This window comes from Hylobates moloch, unplaced genomic scaffold (assembly GCF_009828535.3).
Source record: "Hylobates moloch isolate HMO894 unplaced genomic scaffold, HMol_V3 SCAFFOLD_5, whole genome shotgun sequence".
NCBI lineage: Eukaryota > Metazoa > Chordata > Mammalia > Primates > Hylobatidae > Hylobates > Hylobates moloch.
This window is the reverse complement of record NW_026652280.1, coordinates 106176711-106189604: the sequence shown is the minus strand read 5'-3', so window position 1 is coordinate 106189604 and position 12894 is coordinate 106176711. Positions and strand designations below refer to the sequence as shown.

General features: G+C 45.3%; 1 long non-coding RNA gene across 1 annotated transcript; it reads left to right on the top strand.

Moving 5' to 3' along the window:
• Nucleotides 1–9886, top strand: LOC131383524 (uncharacterized). Its single transcript, XR_009213637.1, has 2 exons — nt 1–1597; nt 5220–9886. It is a non-coding gene; the product is annotated as an uncharacterized LOC131383524 (long non-coding RNA).
• Nucleotides 9887–12894: the final 3008 nt, after the last annotated feature.

Here is a 12894-nt window from a genome sequence, read left to right as displayed (position 1 = left end):
GGAAACACATTTGTATTGGGGGAAATCTCTGGCAGAGAGGGAGAAAGTCTTCAAGAAGAGGTGATTTGGAGAACAGTATTCTACAAATGTGGGATGGGATCCACCGTGCTGACAGAAGAGTTGGTGTTAAAAAAGGAGATTTCTCACTGACCCAGGAGGGCAAGTGGTATCAGTGAGTGTCAGCAGCTCCAGCTTACCAGAAAAGGTGACAGGAAGTTGAGGGCTCACCAATGCTGTTCAAGTGCTCTCTAGTGAATCCTGTGGAGTTGAACCTTGGGAGGGAGAGTCATTCCTAGGATACTCGATAGTGCAGAGTCGGGGGAAAGGGAGCAGAATCTCTCATAAGAACATATCACGTTCCACAGCCATTTGATTTTGAAAACACAGTTGAGTTTGGAGAACATTACCAGATCTGAGCCGCCAATCTATAACCTTCGGACAATAAATGAACTCTCTTAAAATGAACTGTTCTCCTTTGGTCTTGATACAAAGACTTCAAGTAGCATAGAGACATACTCTTCTGCAGAGCACCCTCTGGGGTAGCAATGCCTCAGAGCTCACCTCTGTAACCTTCACTCAGCTGGTCCCTCACCCAGTTCTTTATAGGATAGAGATTGGAAAGATAGAAAATACTTTCTGAGATTGTCTCACAAACTGCTTGGCAGGTTGAGAGGAACCCCAGGGATACAGAGGCCGACGGCTGTCTGTACCTAAAAACCAACCAAATTGACTGAATGCAGATACTGTAGGACAAGAAATGAGTTTTCATGAAGTGATTGTGGAGACATGGAAAATAGGGGCTGTGAGCAGGACCCTCCTTTCACACACATGCGTTCCTTAACAAGGCACTGAATATGGAGATTATTTCTGAGCCACAGAGACCTGCACTTGTCATGCTGTCTGCACGGCAGGCATTGGGAAGTGCTCTTGACCCGCAGTTCCTTAGCTGGTGTCTCAAAAGTGGGTTATTGTGAAAAGGAGAAGACAGCAGTGTTCTCAGTATCACTTAGGCGTTACATTTTCAAGCATGGCACACCTGTAAAATTCCTACCTGCCAGCCAGGTGTGATGCCGCACACGGACGGCACTGGAGTGTTTCCTGAACAACCTTAATCTGCACTGGGCCTGAGTTTGTGCTGCCTTTCATGAGTGTGAAGGTGCTAATGGTGCCTCTCTTCATGCCCGCGGGATGTCCAGTCATCCCCGTGACCGAAATTGGGCTGGAAATGTCTATGGGCAGAGTAGGCTGCAGAGGTATCTCAATATGACTGTGATTTGGCCTCTTGCTTTGTCTGAGCAAAGTCTCTGCAGAGCATAAGAATAAAAGGCACTTACTTTCTGGTCAAAACCAGAAGAAATCTTTCATTCTTAAATGTTCGTATCACCACACTTAAACTGAACTGAAATCAAAGAGCAGCGCTCTATTTTGCAGGTGTACATTGAAGACTTCTAACTAATGCTAACATCGATCTTTGTCCTACTAATTGGAAAAAGATTGTCCTTGGAGCCATGCTTCTTGCCTCCAAGGTTTGGAGAAATCGTGGTCTGTGGAGTGTGGATGACAGCCAGAATCCCAAGGACATTGCAGTTGAGAACATGTGAGTTTGTAAGGTTTTGGCGAACAGTGTAACCAATTTCCATACCTCATTTGCTCTCCAAGTTAACATTGTAAAAAATATCTTTATAGGTTTCATTGTGCAGATAAAGGAAATAGGCATAAGACAACAGACTTCTCTCTATCCAGCTTTAGTGTAACAGTTTATATTTTCCAGCATTCATGGGTAGGTCTTGATGTGTTATTGTTGTAATAACCTCCTGGATAAACTGAAAAGTATTTTTCTGATTGTTTTTTGGCAAACCTCTTACAGGTGTACTATGAGAATGACACAGTACAGTAAATATCTTTATAGGTTTTTAGAAGCTATCTGCCAGTTTCAGTCCCTTTTTAAAGGGCAAACATCTGGCCTTTGAAATAATTGGCCACTGTTAAGGTCTTAAGGACTCTGGACTATGGAGAAGTTTTAGCTTCAACCTAAGTCCCCCATTGTGTAGTTGCTTTTGCTGGTCCTTTCCTCTCCCTTTTATCTGAAGATCTTTTTTTATAGGAACCTTGAGATATGAAGTTAAATAGCCATAGATTCCTGTGCCCTGGCCCCTCCCCACTGGGAGTGTTGTGTGTGTTTGGAAATCAGCCTGATGAGTTAGAACCTCCAACGTTCGCCTGTGGTGTGAAGAGCATTTCTGGGGCATCTCCCCATGCCCACCACACTCACAAGGCTCCATGGGTACTCAGACATCCGCGGCAGCACTCTGGGGTCTGGAGTTGCCCATGACAGTGCAAGGAGCCTTGCAGAGGCATGGGGTTCCTCCCAGATGCACCAACACCACACAGCTTCACCAGGACTCCCTTCCAACCCGGCCTCATGACTGCTGTGAAGGGACGGGCCCTGGAGCTGGCAGGCAGGGTGAGCAGGGAGGTGTTTCCAGCAGAGCCTTCCTCAGTACCCGCTGGACAGTGAGGACAGCTGTGCAGGCTGCATCTGTGCAAGACAAGGGAGCAGCTCTTGTTCACATTGAGCAGCAGCAGCCCATCAAGATCATTCCAGGCAGTGGCACAAGTTAGTTTTGTGACCTTTGTCCATGACTCCAGATAATACTATCATTCCTAATCACCTCAGTGTATGTCTGCAATTGAAGATACAGTGTCTATTGTAGATACACCTCAGTGTATATCTACATTTAAAAATGACCCCTTTGCAGCTGAGCTTAGTGGCTCATGCCTGTTATCCCAGCACTTCAGGAGGCTGAGGTGAGTGGATCGCTTGAGCTCAGGAGTTGAAGACCTGCTGAGTAACACAGCGAACCCCATCTGTACAAATTTTTTAAAAAAAATTATCTAGGCATGGTGGCAGGCAACTGTAGTAATCCCAGCTACTTGGGAGTCTGAGGTGGGAGAATTGCCTGAGCCTGGGAAGTTGAGGCTGTAGTGAACTGTGATCACATCACTGCACACCAGCCCTGGGTGATGGAGCCAGACCCTGTCTCGAAAACAAAAACAAAAATCTATTTTTGCCACCACTTTGCTAACAGTATAAACCAAATGATCGTGTTGGTATTTCTGGTAGCCATTTTAGCAAAGAGTGTGACCGCAAATGAATTTGAAACTGACGGAAGTACTTTGGAAGTTGCAAACACTAAAGTGGCCTTGATCATAGTCATCCATTTGAAAACTGGTCCCTTGAAGGAAGCAAGGTTTGTGACTGCCTGAGTTCTCCTTGCCTGCTGCCTAGCCAGAGCTGATTTATTAAGACAGGGGAATTGCAATAGAGAAAGGGTTTAGTTCATGCAGAGGCAGCTGTACGGGTGACCAGTTTTAGTATTACTCAAATTAGCCTCTCCAAAAACTCTAAGATGGTTTTTTAAAGAATAATTTGGTGGGTAGGGGGTCAGAAAGTGGGGAGTGCTGATTGGTCGCATCAGAGATGGAATCAGAGAGGGTTGAAGCTGTCCTCCTGCACTGAGTTGGCTTCTGGGTGGGGGCCACAAAACCAGATGAGCCAAGTTTGTTGATTGGAGTGGTGCCACCTGATCCCAGTACAGGGCCTGCAAAATATCTCAAGCACTGATCTTAGGTTTTACAATAGTGATATTATTCCCAGGAGCAATATGGGGAGGTTCAGACTCTTGCAGACTTCAGCTGCATGACTCCTAAACCATAATTTCTAATCTTGTGGCTAATTTGTTAGTCCTGGAAAGGCAGTCCAGTCCCCAGGCAGGAAGCAGGTTTGTTTTGGGAAAGGGCTGCTACTGTCTTTGTTTCAGAGTTAAACTATAAACTAAGTTCATCCCAAAGTTAGTTTGGCCTCTGCCTAGGAATCAACAAGGACAGCTTGGAGGTTAGAAGTTAATTCAATAATTCAAGTTATATATATATATATATATATATTTCAAATATATATATAAATTTCTATAGACTTATCGACATGTGAACAGAAAATTAATTTTGGAAGTAGATTCAGCTGGGTTTTAAGTTCAGCAAATTAGATCACCACATCTTGGCTCGTGGTCTAACTGTCCCCCTTACAGGAGAACATCAAGCATTTGTTGACTTAGCCACTGGGTAAAATATTAAAAACTTTCAATAAAATATTAAAAACTTTCAAACCAAGAAACCAAATGTATTGTTCAGATACTGCTCATTTTTAAGCAATTAACTCATTACAGAGGTTACTCTGAAAACAGCCAGATTTACTCTGTGTACCTATTAATTTAGCCTTGGTGAGGGCGGCTGGATGATCATGTGGCAGAGGACAGCTCCCAGCCCTTTCATCTCCCGCTGTATTCAACTCCCCCAAATCCCATTCTGACCAGGGGTGACAGATGCTGAGCACTTCAGGGTTGCATTCCCAACTCAGGAGCAAGACTGCGTGTATAAGGCCAGGGCCCTACTAGAAATCACATCATAAAATGGGTTTAGTCTAGCCAAAATGTCTCTCCTTGATTTTTCTGCCTTTCAAACTTTAAAGAATATCCTTGCCCTGTCATAGTGGCAGTTTCAACTCTTCATAATACTAAGGTGAGCAGAAACTTGCATTATGCCCCCTTGACATAGCCTTGCAGGCTGTAGCAGAGGGAAGGGGATTCTTTTTGCCATGGAATGTAGCTTCTTATGTATTTATTTGGGATGAATCCTCCTTGTAGCCTTAGAGTTTTTCCTCCTCTGAGATAATAGGGTGGCTCTCCCTGGGTCCATTTGTTGCCATGGTGATGCGCCCAGTCCTCCTGTTGGTGCTTCTCTACTTCAGTTAGCCCCTTCCTGTTATCGTCCTGGTAAAAATGCCTGGAGGTCCTTCAGAGCTAATAAATGGCACCCATCATTCCCGTCATGTGATTGCTATTGCGGGGCTTGTGAGTGAGAATGGAGTTTGAGTTGTGCAGCTGCCCTAAGGGAACTCTGAAGAATGAGCCCCGAGTCCACAGCAGGAGTGCAGAAGAGGCTTCCACCTTTCCCTCTTCCCAAACTTGGGGTGCTGGGATGCAGAAGACACCCCAAGCAGCTGTGTCTTGTTTGGACATTAGTGTAGGAACCCAACCAGGCAGCCTTTATTTGTTTCAAGACAGAATTTAGAGCATCCTAGTAGCTCAGAATGGTATTTTTAAAGATAACCCACTTGACTAGAATTGTCCTATATTGGTTTTAATGTGTTTCTCCTCCCCTAGGGGCAAGATGGAGAAGTGTTTCTTAGAGCTACTTGAGTTTAATATTCATGTATCTGCCAGTGTCTATGCAAAATATTACTTCAATCTGTGTGCCTTGGCAAATGACCATAACCTGTATTTTCTATTTGGTTCTTTATCTTCACAAAGATAAAGCACAGAAACTGGAGGTAAGGATGTGAAGTCACTTAGTGGAATTTTCCATCGGCCACAAAAGCCAACATCTGTTACAAAATCATATTAAGTAGTGATCAGGAAAATGAAAGCCTTAAAATTAACAGACCAAAGAGCTTATTTCTTTGGCATCATATTTCTTGTCTGTTACAGTTTATAGAAGGATCCATATTCTTTATTAATTAATTAATTAATTTTTTGTTTTTTGAGACAGAGTTTAGCTCTTGTTGCCCAGGCTGGAGTGCAGTGGTGCGATCTTGGCTCATGGCAACCCCCGCCTCCTGGGTTCAAGCAATTCTCCTTCCTCCACCTCCTGAGTAGCTGGGATTACAGGCATGTGCCACCACACCCAGCTAATTTTGTATTTTTAGTAGAGATGGGGTTTCTCCATGTTGGTCAGGCTGGTCTTGAACTCCCGACCTCAGGAGATCCACCCTCCTCGGCTTCCCAAAGTGCTGAGATTATAGGTGTGAGCCAATGATCCTCCATATACTTTTTTTTTTTCTGAGATAGAGTTTCACTCTTGTTGCCCAGGCTGGAGTGCAATGGCACGATCTTGGCCCACCGCAACCTCTGCCTCCTGGGTTCAAGCAATTCTTCTGCCTCAACCTCCTGAGTAGCTGGGATTACAGGCATGCGCCACCATGCCCGGCTAATTTTTTATTTTTAGTAGGGACGGGGTTTCGCCATGTTGGTCAGGCTGGTCTCGAACTCCTGACCTCAGGTGATCCACCCACCTTGGCCTCCCAAAGTGCTGGACTTACAGGCATGAGCCACTGCGCCAGCCAGTGATCCATATTCTTAAAAAATTATTGATATTCTTTCTGCTATGACCATAATTCAGAATATTTTAAATTACATTTAATCTGATTTTAATGGGTTTTGTTTTTAACCTCTATCCATTCAGACAATGATACGTGAATAAATGCAATTGTATTCCTAATTATATCTGTATACACAATGCACTTAACACTCTTGACTGTCTTTTACTTACACAGTTTGGAAATTTATGTCATTGTCTACTGTATATAACACAGTGCAGTCCCATGAGTTTATTAGACAAAGCAGTAGTGGCTGAGAGACTTGTACTTAGACTGCATAAGGTGCCAGTGTTTCAAATACTGTCTGTAGGAAGGACATGGATTTTTAATGAAAATGGTAACTTTCATGGGGCAACGTAAGATTTGTGGCTTATGACCCTTGGTGAGTATACAGGAAAATTACAACTGAAATAGACACATATAAAATTGGCACTTTTTCTGGTATCTTGGTGGTACTTTAGAATAATACATTTTTCTACCACAATGTGCAAGTAAAGTAGCACCTTATGGTGCTTCAGTCATTAGACTTCTTGGATGTTCCAAAATAGCCCAGCACACACCTGTCTCATTAAAATTTGCTTGGAGTACGTAGTAATTAATAAAGATTGGGTAGAATTTGAATCTCTGAGTAAATTGATTTTTTGGCACAAGTGCATGTTTATTATGTTGAAGGAACAGGTGCACAGGTAACAGATGATATTGTTGTTAGATCTTGTCACAATACTCTTGAAATCTTTGGGAGTCCTATTTTATTTTTTATGGAACTGTATCATTAAGCAATGAGCCCAATTTTAAAATAACTTAATAAAGTAAGTTCCTCTTGGCTCTGGCAATCTATTCACAGCCTTTAAAGGAGCTACCTTAGTGAATGGGCAGGGAGTAGCATCCTCAGAACCTGGCCCTGTAAACCTCAGCCTAACACGGTGAAACCCCGTCTCTACTAAAAATACAAAAAATTAGCTGGGCGCAGTGGCAGGCGCCTGTAGTCCCAACTACTCGGGAGGCTGAGGCAGGAGAATGGCGTGAACCCAGGAGTCGGAGCTTGCAGTCAGTGGAGATCGCGCCACTGCCTCCAGCCTGGCAACAGAGCGAGACTCCGTCTCAAAAAAAAGAAAATAACTTGGATCCCTTTTTTAAATTATACCTGTTTTCTCTTTGATTTACTTTCCTAGGCTGTCACGGCCATGTGAATACAAAGACTTGCACGAGATGCCGCTGCAATGAAAAGGGCTGTCAGCATGAACTTCATTGGTATTCGGTGTTCTAATGCCATCTTATCTTAAAGAGAGAAATTAGCCTTAAAAGACCCTGAGCTTCTCAACAGTAAAGAGTAGAAAATATCACTTCTGCTGAAAGAAACAACAAAATTAGGATTTTCTTTTTTTTCTTTGTCATTTGTTTTTGTTGTTGTTGTTGTTAGTGTTTAGGATTTTCATCGAGAGGAAGCATCTTCCAGTTAGCCACATTGTGGAACTGGGTGATGGTGGTATGAACAGTGGGTGCCAGGTGCTTCCTGCCTTTCCTCTTCCACTGGGTCCAGATGGCATTCCTAGGGCACCACCTTGAACAACTCTTGGGGAGAAGCAGTGTCACATGGACACAGCACATCCCAGCTCAGAGTCCACAGTCACCCACAGTCTCAAGCAGGTGTCAGTCGTGTCCACAGTCACCCACAGTCCCTAGCAGGTGACAGTAGTCTGAACTGAGCTAGAGCTCAAAAAACTTTAGAATTGGCTCCAGATTTGTGAGAGCACCTGGGTTTGGTTCTCTTTCCACTGAGGCACTGAATACATGATGGCCCAAAACTCACCAATGGCTGGAAGAGAGTGGCATCGGGGCGAGGCTGTCATTACTCCAAGCACCAGGGTGGCCCAGGCCTGCTCATCTAGTCTTTGGAGGGAATCTGTGCATGTGAAATGCCCCTACGTCATGGTTCTAAAGGAAGAGATGAAATCAGCTCATCTTCCCCCAGGCTGATAATGGTCACACCACCTAGGGAAGCAGTAAAAGACCTGGCCTTGGGATTGTTAGGGGAGCTACAGAAGTGAAAAAAAACTGAATTTACCCAGTTCCAGGAAAACAACAAAGGAGGAACATCTGGGTTCAAAACATTATCAGAAGATCATTTTCCCAGCTAATCTTGCCCTGGTGCATTGTATGGTCTCAGCACTTGTCAACAAAACAAAAGCCTCTCAAAAATTCTAACACAGGGTCACACCACAACTCATATTTTCCAGTGCACCTCAGTGGTTCAAGAGATTGCTGGTGCTGCCTGCACCTGTCAGTCTGTTCACATATGGAGAGGAGCAGCGGTTCTCACAGGAGCAACTTCTGCATCCTGAGGAAGTTTGCCCACACAGTTCTGGTTGTAATAACTGGTGGCACCCACTGACATGCAGTCAACAATGGGACTCCTATGGTGCACAGGACTGCCCCCCTTCTCAATCAGGAAAGAATTTTCTGGCATCCAAAATAGAAGGCGCTGAGGATCAACTGCCCCAGAGTCTACAAGGGAAACACTTTCTGAGATTTTCTTTTTTCTTACAAGACCAGATCCCCACCAATGCGAGACGTTAGATCAAGTTTTTGTGCCAGGGTGGATGTAGGGGGCAGAATCCTAAGATGCTGTTATTATCTCCGCTGTCTTTTGTTACACCCTGAATCTTTCCTTGGGTATGGCCAGGCCTGTGCCTTTTTCTAGACATTTGAATATGGCAAAGTGAGGGAGTGGCTTTCTAGGAGTTACCTTTCCTTTCCTTTTATCGGGAACAATAGGAATCCCTATTTTCTTTCTTGTTTTTATTTTCACAGTGCAGTGGTTTGGAATATCCCACTGTTGATTTGTGATTTCCTCCTCCAACAATAATCTATGGCCCTTTATATGTAATTGAATATTTTCACGTATTGATATTTTGTGTCTGAAGATAAAATATTAGACTAAACATGTTAAAACATTTCATGCAAAACTTCAGTGGTTGTAGAGTCTACTCTTTGGTGAATACACAAATTTATCTATTTTATATATTAAAAATTGTATTAGTTGTGATAATATTTTCTTTTTAATTTTCACTTGTTAGATATAGTTACTTAAATTTTTCCAAAATTAATGATATTTTATCTTATATTTGATGTAAAATACTACTAGGATATTTAGATTGATAGTTGAAAATAAATGGCAAGGCCGGGCGCGGTGGCTCACGCTTGTAATCCCAGCACTTTGGGAGGCCGAGGCGGGCGGATCACGAGGTCAGGAGATCGAGAACGCGGTGAAACCTCGTCTCTACTAAAAAATACAAAAAAATTAGCTGGGCGTGGTGGCGGGCACCTGTAGTCCCAGCTACTCGGAGAGGCTGAGGCGGGAGAATGGCATGAACCCGGGAGGCGGAGCTTGCAGTGAGCCGAGATTGCACCACTGCACTCCAGCCTGGGCAACAGAGCGAGACTCTGTCTCAAGAAAAAAAAAAAGAAAATAAATGACAAAATAAGAATTGCTGAAACCTAGTGATAATGTACTTAGGATGAGTTTATTATCTATTATCCCTATCATTGTTAAATGTTTAAATTTCCACGAAAACCTCTACATAAGAACTTAAAATTTTGTGTAAAATCCTTCGTGCCCTGCACTTTAGCTCCACTGCATAATTAATAAAAGGAAAATGGATTCTCCTGTGGGAAGTTCTGCTGGACTCTCCCTTTCTTTTCCCTGCAACATGGGGAGAGCATTTTGAGGTCACCATGGGGTGAGGCGGCCGTGAGTGCCGGGAGGAGTGTGTGTGTGGAGATGCGTTTCGTGGCCACGATTCTCCCTTGGGTCTTTCTGGTTGTGGGTGGTGGCTTTGAGAATGGTTTCTGAAGATCCTCTCCAGGGGAGTCCTCCGCTTGTGAGGTCTCCCTCTGGAGAGGGAGCGAGGATGTCTGGGGAGGGATTCATAGGGTCGCCCCTGTGTGACAGAGGCGCCCTGTGCGGGGTCTCCGGGAAAGCATCTTTTTAGGGGTGGTGGGGGGAAGCCATCGCCTGAGTGGAGGGTGGGGCCTGGTCACCCCTGTAGGGTGGGTGGGATGTCTGACGGAGTGCTGGAGGGTCGCCTGTGTTTCGGGGTCGCTGTGCAGGGTCTCAGTACAGCCCTTGACTTGGGGAAGTCATTGTGGAGACTCCGAGGTGGTTGGGACGGGGAAGAGGGCAGCCTGGGCAGTTGCCGCGGTGTTTCAGCGTCGCTGATGCCAAGAGACAGGTTTGAGAGGGGTCTTTGGATGGGAATAATTGTGGAGTCCCCACGTTCTTGGCGGGGAAAACTCGAGGCTGCTCCAAGGCCAGAGGTCAATGCGGGGTGCGCAGGAATAATCTAGGGGGGCTCGCACGGGAATGATGGCTCCCCCGAGGGGTAAAGTGTGGAAGGAATGGGCCTCAGCAAGTTAGGTCTTGCAGGGACCTTCTGTAGGGCGCCTGTGAGATAGATCCATGGGGGCTTCTAGGGTCGCGCCTACCCGGGGCGGGGTATTTTCCCGGCATGAGACCTTTCTGGGTCCCGGAGGAAGGGCTTCGCCCTCCGCACCGCCCGGTGGAGGCGGCCAGGCCAGGGCTCCCGCCTGCCACACGTGGCACTTGGCAAACTCAGTTCGGGGGAGTTGCGTTGCTCCTGGGCGGGGAACCTCCTCCAGCCTTGGGGACAGCGGGGCCACCCGTTAAGGGCCGGCAGAAGGAAAGGACGGAGCTAGTCGCGCACCTCTGCATCCTTTTATTAAGGAATTGGAATTGGGTTTACTTGGCCGACGGTGCAGAGCGGAGGGTGAGGTTGGCGCTCCCCCTGCTCCTTCTCTGCCAGGCGCAGTTTCCAGCGCAGATCCAAGCCCCTGGGATCAAGCCCCTGGGATCACGCTCCGCCTACTGAGGGGAGCGCGGCCTGGTGCGGGGGGTGGCCCCAGGCTCCCGGGACTGTCAGGGGACATCTGCGCCCTGTGAACGCCAAGCCTGCCCCACAGCTCCTGAGCCAGCCAACACCGGCGCCCGGTGCAGAACGCGGACGCGCAGCCCGAGCTCCGGAGGTGGACAATTTTGCTCCAGAGCGAGCGGCGACAGGTAGGGCTACAAACAGAGGGAAGGCGGAGGGCTGGCCAAAAAATGAGCAGAAAAAAAAAAGGCAAATGATTGAATGTGGTAGTCATGAAATGTGGAGTTTCGTATTAGAGTTGAGTGTTACATTGGGTTCAGAATGAGTGACTACAGTGCAGTTTTAGGACTGGCGGTAGACAACTGTAAAACTCTAGGCAACTGCAGATAGGAGAGTCGTTGATAACCTTTCTGTGAGATATCTCTTTTGATCTGTGTTTGATAAGAAATATGCCCAACCCTACGAGTACAGCTTTCACATCTGAGTCACTCTGAGTCAGAGTGGTTTTCAATAAATTACAATCATCTCCTTTGCTTTTCTGACCTGGTTAAACGAATCGCATGGTTCCTGCCCATTAATACCCCTGCATCAGTAACCAGATCTTTGCGTGTTCGCTTGCTACCTCCGTTTTCTTTATTATGCTTTGAAATGGGCAAGAAATAGATTTCATTTTTACAATCTGTGACTTGGGTTTCTGAAAATCTTAAACAACCTTAGTGTATGCTGACATTTTAATTTTTTAAAACGCTTTACTGAGGTATACTTTATATAATCACATATTTTAAGTACAACACCAGGCTATTTAGTATATTTATAGAGCCATGCGAGCTTAATTACCACCTAAGTTTAGAATATTTGTATCCCTTAAGAGGAAAATGCATCCTATTTGCATTCACCTTTGCCATGTCAGATCTAGACAACAATCAATTTTATGTCCCTATAGATGAGCCTATTATCAGAGTTTCTAATAGCCAGGATCATGAATTATGTGGTCTTTTGGGACTGGTTTCTTTCACTTAGCCTAATGTTTTTGGGTTTCGTTTCTGTTGTAGCTTGTATCACTACATAATTTCCTCTTGGATGGCAAGTAGCATTCTGTTGCATGGACATGACCACATGTTATGAGCATTCATATAAGAGTCTTTGTATGATTATAGGAATTTCATTTCCCTTGCATTCTAACTTTGGTTTAGAATTTCTATGTCCTATGGTGATTTTATGTGCAACATTTTGAGGGATAGCCACATTTTAATTTCGTATTGTTTTGTTTTCAAGGTGGCGCAATATTTTACATTCCTATTTGCAGCATATGTGAGTTCCATATTCTCCACTTCTTTTCTAACATTTGTCATTGTATCTTTGGTATAGCCATTCTAGTGGGTGTCAACTAGTATTAATTGTGGTTTGACTTGTATTTTCTTAACAACTAATGAAATTGAGCAAATTGGGGTGGAGCCAAGATGGCCGAATAGGAACAGCTCCGGTCTCCAGCTCCCAGCCCCAGCGACACAGAAGACTGGTGATTTCTGCATTTCTGCTTGAGGTACCGGTTTCATCTCACTAGGGAGTGCCTAACAGTGGGTGCAGGACAGACGGTGAAGCGCACTGTGCGCGAGCCGAAGCAGGGCGAGGCATTGCCTCACTCGGGAAGTGCAAGGGGTCAGGGAGTTCCCTTTCCTAGTCAAAGAAAGGGGAAACAGACGGCACCTGGAATATCGGGTCAGTCCCATCCTAATACTGCGCTTCTCCAACGGGCCTGGAAAACGGCACACTAGGAGATTGTGTCCCGCACCT